This window comes from Peromyscus eremicus, chromosome 20, assembly GCF_949786415.1.
Source record: "Peromyscus eremicus chromosome 20, PerEre_H2_v1, whole genome shotgun sequence".
Taxonomy (NCBI): Eukaryota; Metazoa; Chordata; class Mammalia; order Rodentia; family Cricetidae; genus Peromyscus; species Peromyscus eremicus.
The window spans coordinates 62,580,213-62,589,916 of NC_081436.1; the positions used below are offsets into that span (position 1 = coordinate 62,580,213).

Consider the following 9,704-nt stretch of genomic DNA (forward strand, 5'->3'; position numbering starts at 1 on the left):
AATAAATGAGGCAGACTGAAGTCTCATGCAATAGCCAACTTCATTCAAAGCATCAGACAGATTATAAGAGGAGTCACGTGAGTAAAGTGGACAACCACAAGGGCAGGCCACACGTGGCAGGCAAGCTGCACAGGACAAAACCACGCTTTTCCATAGAGACATATAAACAAATAACAATAGCCAGTTGTGATGAATAATCTGAAGGAAACTCACTCCTATCTGCTACACCTGGGAGGGGCCTGAAACCATATTCTAAGAACAACTCCATGTTCTGAAGAAACTGAGGTCATAAGACTCTTGTCTTGTTTTCTTGGAGTTTTCTCACAAGCTTTCAGAATTCTCCTCACACTCCACTCTTGGACCGTGTTCCGACAACTGATGTTACCATAGGTAAGCCTGGGACTGGTGCTGCTGTCCCGTTAAGAATTATATATGCTGGGCCTGCGAGAGGAATCAGCAGGTAAAGGAGTTTGCTGCCGGGCCTGACGACCTGAGTTCAGTGCCCTGAAACTTTGTGAGAGATCACTGACTCCTGCCATCTCTCCTCAGCCCTCCATGTGTGCACTATGGAACGTTTGTGTTTGGGTGGGAGCTCCACCTCACCCCCTGGCACCCTGGCATCCCTAAACCCAAAGAGTCTGGAATGTTCTGGTGGAAGATCCACCTCAGCCCCACTCCCCTATCTCTTTCCCCTTCAAAACCCGCCAAACACAGCTCCTCCCCCAGAGAGGCTCAAGACCACTCCCACAGGGGATATAAGCTCCATCCCAGAAAACAGACACGTGGTTCCACCAGTCTCTCGTCCCAATCTCCTCTCTGAGGGGCCAGGGAATCACCCGTGAATGCTTTACCCATTAAACCTGGGCTTTTCCAATTCAGTCTGATTTGGCTTAATTGGGATTGCTGCATCAGCAGAGAGGCCTTCAGGGTGAAAAGCCTTAGCAGTTTGTGCACACACCACACACACAAATACACACACAACAAATAAACAAATAAAAAATAGAGATGATAGATGATGAAATAAATTTTCAAAAAGAATTCTATTTGTAGCTTACTACTTGAGATTGGGAAAATATACCCCTGGATACAGCCATAACAACCCAGATCAGGGTATGGATTCCCCCCCCCCCCCTCAGGACCTCACCGTAGTAGGCAAGTGCTCTACCACTGAGCTGCATCCCAAGCCCAAGATACCAGTTTTAATTCCTTAGAAAGTCTCCTTATCAAAACACTGTTACGCCCACTGATGGAGACTAAGACTACTACCACAGTTTAAAGCCAGATTTGAAGTAAGCTTTAATTAAATACTGGCCTAGCAGATGGGCTTGCCCAGATCCATACCCAGGTTCCTGAGAATTTGCCTCAAATCAAGTTTTGTAAGGGCTTAAGAAGGAAACCCATAATTCATTGCATTTCACGTCAGGTCCAATCAGGGGCAAGTATACATCCTGACATAATTTCTGTCTACCCACCTCCCGCCCACATGTGATCAAGCACATCCTGTGCAGATGGGTCAAACAAACCTGTTTAGGGGAGTGAAAACATGTGGCTTGTTATCTCCCATAACAATAGCCTCCAGCATTTCAGGAACTATCTGTCCTTGGGCAAGGGCCTTGCAGATCAGAGGCATTTTTGTTTCCTGGATCTCTTAGGCATAGTAATTAAGACAAAATGTAACTTTGGCTCTCACAACACCTAAGTCTTCCTAAGTCAAAACACACCCCCACCGCACCCCAGAAAATCACTGTTGACCTCTGCCACCATCAATTCATTTTGTCTACCCTTCACCTCTGACAACATGGGGCCACACGGAAGGTATTCATCAGTACGAGGTTCTTTCTCTCAGTGCTATGCCTTGAGAGACACTCACGTTGCCACCTAAAGGTAGTTTGTTCTCTTTTGCTGCTGTCTAGTATCCCACAGGATGAAGGACTTATCTCTTCCTTGTGGTTGACATTTGGGTGTTTTCCAGCTTGAGATTGATAGAAATATTAAATGTCTCTAGGTAGACTTACCCATGTACGTCTTTGGTACTGGGGGAATTCCTCATTTGTAAACAAGACCCACTTGTTTACAAATTGAACCAGAACCAACAGGCTGAACTGCTTCTGAATCCCTGACCCATAGAAACTATGAAGAAAATTCATGTTGACTGTGGTCTTGAGCTGGTGGGTGCTTAGGTATTCATACGCAGTCACATTTTAAAAATATTAACATGGAGTCAATAATAAAGTGTTTGCATTATTTTGTATTCACATCACAGCTCTACACTACTTCCTGTCTCAAAGGGGCAGGACTAAGCTTTGGTTGTAAAAGGAAACACATTCTGTTGATCTCTCTGCATACTTAGCCCTTGGACATAAGCCAAGGTTTCACCAATGACTATTGATCACTGGTACCTGAGGGTCCTTCTGTCTGGACCAGTCTGTCACTGTTTATTCCCAGGGCCAGTTCCTCTTGTCATCTAAATTAGCACACCTCTACATTCTGTTACACTAATGCTTCACTCTTTCTAGAACTTGCCTTGTTCATTTGTCAGGTTAGCTATTACTCAACTGTAAAAGGAAAGAGCCTAGGAGAACTGAGTCCTTATTTGTCACAGAATCGCCAGTGAATCCTGTCACTCTACAGCAGTGTCTGGATGCCCTGGAGCAGTGTGGTAGCCAGACTGCAAAAATTCCTCATGGTTCTTCAGCTTCTTCTATTCATACCTGTCCTACAAGCTTTAGAACTGTCCTGTAAAACCAATGAAATACTGCAAAAGTGACAGGATGTGACATCAAGATGCAGTCATCAAAATATCAGGCTCAGGGGCTGGAGAGCTGGCTCAGCGATTAAGAGCACTTGCTGTGGCCGAGGACAGGGATTTGATTCCCAGAGCCTACAAGGTGGTTCACAACAGTCTGTAACTCCAGACCCAAGGGATCTGACGCATCCTTCTGACCTTGCCATGCCCCAGGCACCCACCTGATGCACAAACACACATCCAGGCAAAGCACTCATACACATGAAATAATAAAATAAAGCTCTTAAAACGTCAGGTTCTGCCTTGCTTTCTTGTGAATCATCTGCTGTGAGAAAAGCAGCTTGAGAAAGAAAGTGTCATGTGACAAGGAGCTGAGGTCATCCACTCTGCTGTGTGAGGCACCACCTGGGACGCAGAGCCCCACCCACCCCAGCCTCCAGATGACTGCATCCTTACTGACATTCTAGGACTGCAACCTCATGACAAATCTTGAACCAGAACCAACCGGCTGAACTGCCTCGGAATCCCTGACCATAGAAACTGTGAAGAAAATTCACGTTGACTGTGGTCTTGAGCTGGTGGGTGCTTAGGTATTCATACACAGTCACATTTTAAAAATATTAACATTGAGTAAACACTTATTAAACAAGTAGGTGAGGAATTGAGGGAATTAGCTGGAGAATAACATGAATTACAGCCTCCACATCCTCGGCTGTAGCTCGCTTGGATGAATGGGCCATAAGACTTCAGTTCTGTCCCTTGAGTTCCGGCTGAGGCTGAGGGTCAAGCAGGGTTCTCAGCCACGGTGGCGGTGTTATCACTTGCCACCCTCCTCACCCCCTTACCTCCACTCCACTCCCACCCCCTTTCCATTCCGTGGATGCCAGGAGCCTCCCCTCCCCTCCAGCAAAGCTGTAATTCGGCAAATTGCTTCCAGACAGTGTCACGTGTCTGAAGGAGCACAAAATCACCCTTGTTTAAGAACCACAGTGCTGATTCTTCACTGAAGAACGACTAGAGGGACTCTGGTTGGGTCCAAAGCTGGTATAAAACTGTGATAATGCTTATAAAATACTTTATTAAAAATCCAAGCAGTGAATAATTTTTTTAAAGAATGTATTTGGTTACAAAAAGTACACCTATACATAACATAATACTTTGACATCTCTCTCTGTCCCCTGCCCTGTACTGGGAATTGAACTTATGGTTTCCTGTATGCCAGGTAAGTACTCTACTGAGTTACATTTCCCCCCATCCGTATTGGATGTCTCTTCTTCTATTCATTTGCTGTGCATGTATCTTCTTTGAAGAAATATCTGTAGTAGTTGGGTTTTTTGTTTGTTTGTTTTTGTTTTGTTTTGTTTTGTTTATTCTTTGGGGGCCTGCCATCCAGCTCTGTTGCACAAATTCTAAGTGACCTTATAATAAAAACTCGGTGCTTATATTGGGGTAAACACTGAAAGCTCAGAGAGACAAAGGAACAAGCCACTAGTGGAACTTCTCACCACTCGAATCCTCAGGCTGGATGGAAGGCGAGATCCTATCTCCATGAATCCTCAGACTACAAGCTTCTGAGTCCTCTACCAAAAAGGCCTTGCATCCTCAGTGGGAAGGCTCTAGTTCCTGTCTCCTCACGCCTTATATACTTTCTCCACCCAGCCATATCACTTCCTTCCTAGTGCTGGGATTAAAGGCCTGTGTGCTTCCCAAATACTGGTAACAAAAGCATGAAATCTCAAGTGCTGGGATTAAAGATGTATGCCACCACTGCCTGGCCTCTATGTTTAATCTAGTGGCTGGCTCTGTCCTCTGATCATCAGTCAAGCTTTATCAGGGTACACAATATGTCACCACACAGCTACCAAATAAATACATGGAGACTTATTCTTACTTATGAATGCCCGGGCTTAGTTTGGCTTGTTTCTAGCCAGCTTTTCTAACTTAAATTATCCCATTTCTCTTTAACTACATTTGCCTCTGGGCTTTTTACCTTTCTAAATTCTATATACATTTCTTTCCTTCTTTATCCATGGCTGGCTGTGTGTCTGGCCCCTGGCATCCTCCTCTCCTTCGCCTTTTCTTCCTCCTCCCTCTTTCTTCTCTCCAGCTTAGATTTCTCCTCCTATTTATTCTCTCTGCCTGGCAGTTCTGCCTATTTCTCTTTCCTGCCTCACTATTGACCATTCAGCTCTTTATTAGACCAATAAGGTGTTTTAGGCAGGCAAAGTATCACAGCCTTACAGAGTTAAACAAATGCAACATAAAAGAATGCAACACATCTTGCCATCATTAAACAAATACTCCACAACAATCTGTTAAGGGGTCTGGGACAGAGTTCAACTGGTAGAGTATTTGCCTAGCATACATGAAGCCCTAAGTTTGGTCGATTTGTGCCTGTAATTCTAGCACTCAGGAGATGTAGGTAGTTCCATTCACTAGGACACTCAGAAGTTCAAGGTAATCCTCAGCTATGAAGTGAGTTCAAGGCCAACTGGCCTCATGAGACTCTGACTAATGGGGAAAAACTCTAAGGCTTTTAGTCCATATCTAAATCAGGTTGTTCTCTTGCAACTGAGTTTTAAGTGTTACATTTTGGATAACAGTCCTTTGTTGGAAATGATTTGTTGTTGCTTTTTGAATACTTCCCAGTCTGGGCTTATCTCTTCATTCTGCTAACGGTGCTATTTCTTTCATGGAGCACACATGTTTAATTCTAGTGACCCTCTAATTTATTAATTCCTCCTCCGTGCATTGTGCCTTTGCTCTTGTATCTAAAAAGTCATTGTAATGACCCCAAACCTTTATATTATGCTCAGGTTCTCTTCTAAAACTTTCATGGTTTTACATTTTATGTTTTGATCTGTAATCTACTTTGAGTCCATTTGGACAAAACATGGAAAGCTTATATTGTCTATGTCCTTTTTTTTTTTTGGCACAAGGATACACAGTTGTTGAAAATACCCTTTGTTGAAAAGACTGTCTTTTCTTCATAGTCCTTTCTTTTCTGTCTTTTTTTTTTTTTTGTAGTTTATTTAGTTAAGCTATCTCCTCCCATAAGCAAAGGATGGAAGATCCATATAACGGTCACTATTTGATTCAAGGAAAGCTGAATTTAATGACACATACACTTTTTTGGTCCACACACAGAATAATGGTACCAATCAGCTTCCCCAGAGCTGCCTGGGTGAAGGTCCAGGCTCTTTTCTCTATCTTCATAGCCAGTCAGAAGAGGGTTTTGGAAGTGGGTGTAGTTACCATCTCCCCTGGGAAAGGTTTTGGGCCTGATGTAGAGACCCAGGGAGGTGACAAACTCCCCGGGTCTCTTGTGCTCTCCACATTGTGACTTCAGGAAAACACTGAGCAAGCTCACGCCATGCCAGGCAGTGCCACGGAGCAGATGAGGGCCTTCACAGGTAAGCTGAGCCCCACTGGCCTAGGCACCCACTGGGCACATATCACCACCAAAGCGCGCACCATGCTCACACCGCCACCGTCTGGAGCCTACACCACGTGTGCTTCCTAGTGGTTTTGCTCCTGTGTGAAAGATCAATTGACATTATTTATGTGACTCCCTTTCTGGGGAGAGAGGCCTTCCACTGTATTACGTATTCTATCTTTTAGTTTTGAAAGATAAAATTCTATTTTGAAAGATAAGATTCTATTTTACCTTAGCCAGTTTTGGCAGTAATACCTGCTTCACCATTGTCTTAGTTAGGGTTTTCATTGCTGTGAAGAGACACCATGACCACAACAACTCTATATAGAAGACATTTAATTGGGGTGGCTCCCTTACAGATTCAGAGGATCAGTTCGTTATCCTCGGGATGGGGAACATGATGGCCTGCAGGCAGACAAGGTGCTGGAGCTGAGAGTGCTACATCTTGCAGGCAACAGGAAGTTGACTGACTCTCACACTGAGGGAAGCTTAAGTGAAAGACCTCAAAGCCCGCCCCCACAGTGACACACTTCCTCCAACAAGGCCACACCTACTCCAACAAAGCCACACCTCCTAATAGTGTGACTCCTTTTGGGGGCCATTTTCTTTCAAACCACCATAATCATCTCTTCTTTTTTTTTTTTTGAGACAGAGTTTCTCTGTGTAAGTCTTGGTGCCTGTCCTGGATCTCACTCTGTAGACCAGGCTGGCCTCGAACTCACAGAGATCCGCCTGGCTCTGCCTCCCGAGTGCTGAGATTAAAGGCATGCGCCACCACTGCCCGACTTGTGCTAACTCTTATCTTTGGCAAAAGCTTTTCTCATTATTGCTTGTGCAACACAGAATGACAGGTCCTTATGACACTCGTCCTTGGTTTCAGAGTCAGCTAAGTTATACCTCAATGTTTTGTCAGTCTCTTGAAAGTATTTCAAGACATACAGACTAGCTCTGTTCACACCCATATGTACTTCACTTTTTATGGTTTCAGTTATCCGTAGTCCACAGAGATCTGAAAATGTCAAATGAAAAACTACAGACACAAACAATTCGTCAGTTTTAAATTGTATATCATCCTGAGTAGTATGGATATCAGCCCTGGAGGTGTGAATTATCTCTTTGTCCAGTCTTTCCATGCTGTTATATACTACTTGTCACTTAGCAACCAACTCTGTGATCAGATCACCTGTCACGGTACTCAGTGTGTGTCCATGCCTATTGCTCGTCTCACTTCCTGTCTTCTGTTGACCCTGTGTCCTCTTACATCATCACAAGAAGGAAAAAGGGGGACCACAGATCAATAATGTAAGAGAGTGAGACCATGTTCATGTAACCTCTGTTATAGTTCATTGTTAAATCATTATATTTTATTACTTATTATTGTGGATCTCCTACCGTAATATCTACTTCATTAATAAAGCTTTCTCATAGGTGTTTATGTGTTGGAAAACACAGTACATAAAGAGTTTGGTAGTACAGGCACACATCGGGGAGAGTTGGGACTGTACCCTTCTTGGACAAGGGGGGACCTATGTCTGAGAAAAAACAAGAAGGCAAAGTTACACTGTGTGTGATCTACAAATAAGCAGAACAATGTGTTTTCGAAACAGGGCCTGAGTAGCCCAAGCTGCCCTTGAAATTGCTGTGTGGCTAGGGATGGCCTTGAATGCAGACCAAGTATTTTAGGGCATGTTATGTCTATTTAACTCAACGGCTACTTTTTGAGGAGAGTAACCTGTAAATTCTGATAGTATAAAGTCAATTTCTTCAAAGCATCTTGGAGAAGTGCTAAAGCGGAAGTTTGTACTTCAATGTAAAAGAATTCTCTGCAAAGCAAGTAGTTCTCCCTTAGTCTATCCTGCCTTATCTTTATCTTATTCTCGTTATATGCGAGCATCAAATGTGGCCTTTTGGATGACTGGATTAATTGTATGAAGCCGTGACTAACAGCAAAAGGCCCACTCATGGGGGCGAGGCTGGATGAACACGCGAAAGAGAGCAGACAGCTGAAAGCAGGCAGGGCTGTTCCGTGACTAAGCAAAACTAGAAATCCACTTCCTGACATCCATTTTTTTGGAACTGCATGGAAGGGGGGTAAATGATGCACACAAAAATATATTATTTTAAGGAAAAAAAATTCTGTAAGCTACATTGAGTATTCTGACAGATTTTTAGAATGCCATGAAAATGCGGCAGACAGATGAGCCTTTCATTAAAATTAGAGACGTGTCAGTTGCTGTGGGAAAAGCAGCCAAGAAAGTGCAGAGGCGAGCTGGATACCGATGGGCTTGTGAGAGCCGCCCAGCAGCTGGGCGTGGTGGAAGATGCCTGTAAAGCTCAGAGGCTGAGGCAGGAGGATCATGGGTTCCAGATCTGCTTAGGCTACGTAAGGAAAACCCAGACTCGAAAAATAAAACTAGACAAACTGCTGCGAGGATGGTTTTTAGAGGCCAGTGCTTATTTTTTGCCCGCTTTCATAAGAAAGAAATGACAGCATTATTGTTTTCAAATTCACAGGACACTGTCTTAAAGGAAGTGGCATCCCAGCTCCCTGGTGGAGGATGAGGTCTACTGCAAGAACTCAGCAACACAGCTCCTCTGCCAGCGACTCACTTCCAGGGCCCACTGCGGTCTGGACAGTTCAGTGAGGCAGGAGGGAGCGAGAGCAGCCTAGTGTGTGTCAGAGTACAGCCTGAGCACACGCTTAGCTTCTTGTTTGTGTCTGAGTCTTCCAGAAATGTTGAGCCTCTCCATCCCCATTAGAAGTCAGCTTTCCATCAATCCACCTCCAGGCCGCGTGTAGGGGGCTGTGTTTGTGGGTTCCTTGGTGAGCCCCCCCAGTTGCAGCTGAGGCAGGCAGTTCGTCCGTCACCCGAGAGGCTCAAGCCACGCCCTTTTGCAGAAGTTCATCGGGCTGCTCTCAGTAGAGGCAGCTGTGGGCGTGGCGGGAGCTCCAGGTCTCAGGCAGGCTGGCCTCGCAGAGAGTGGTGCTCCAGTCCAAGGCTGTGGATCAGTCCAACCACCAAGACGTGTCAAGACTTCTCTAAGACAGCTCTCCTGTTCTTCCCTTTCTCCCTCGTGGGGCAGACACAGACATGCCTCACTCACAGCCCTCTTCAAGACCTGACTTGCTGTCTAGCTGTAGGAGTGTGGTTGGCAACAGCCTCCAGGTGTTGGCTTCTTCAGGATCCTCCTCAACTCTCAAGCCAGGTCACTGCCTTGGTCAGTCTTCTGTCGCTATAACCTAAGTCTGCAGGCTGCGTAATGTATAAAGAATAAAGGTTTGCTCATCTCATGGTTCTGGAACCCGGGAGGTCCAAGGGAAAGGAGCCACATCCCATGAAAGCCTCCTTACTGATGGTGGGGCAAGGCAATAGGGACGCATATAACAGGTGGAGATAGAGAGGCTTCTGTAGCAGACCCGTTCTGGTGATTAACCCAGGATCCAGACCCTCAGGATATAATCACCTCTTTTGTTTTGTTTTTCAAGACAGGGCTTCACTGTGTAGCCTTAGCTGTCCTGAA

General features: G+C 45.0%; 1 long non-coding RNA gene across 1 annotated transcript; it reads left to right on the forward strand.

Annotated features, from left to right (window-relative positions):
• Positions 1-320: 320 nt before the first annotated feature.
• LOC131896989 (uncharacterized) lies at positions 321-8,886 on the forward strand. The gene is made up of 2 exons (XR_009375561.1): positions 321-390; positions 8,697-8,886. It is a non-coding gene; the product is annotated as an uncharacterized LOC131896989 (long non-coding RNA).
• The last annotated feature ends 818 nt before the right edge of the window (positions 8,887-9,704 follow it).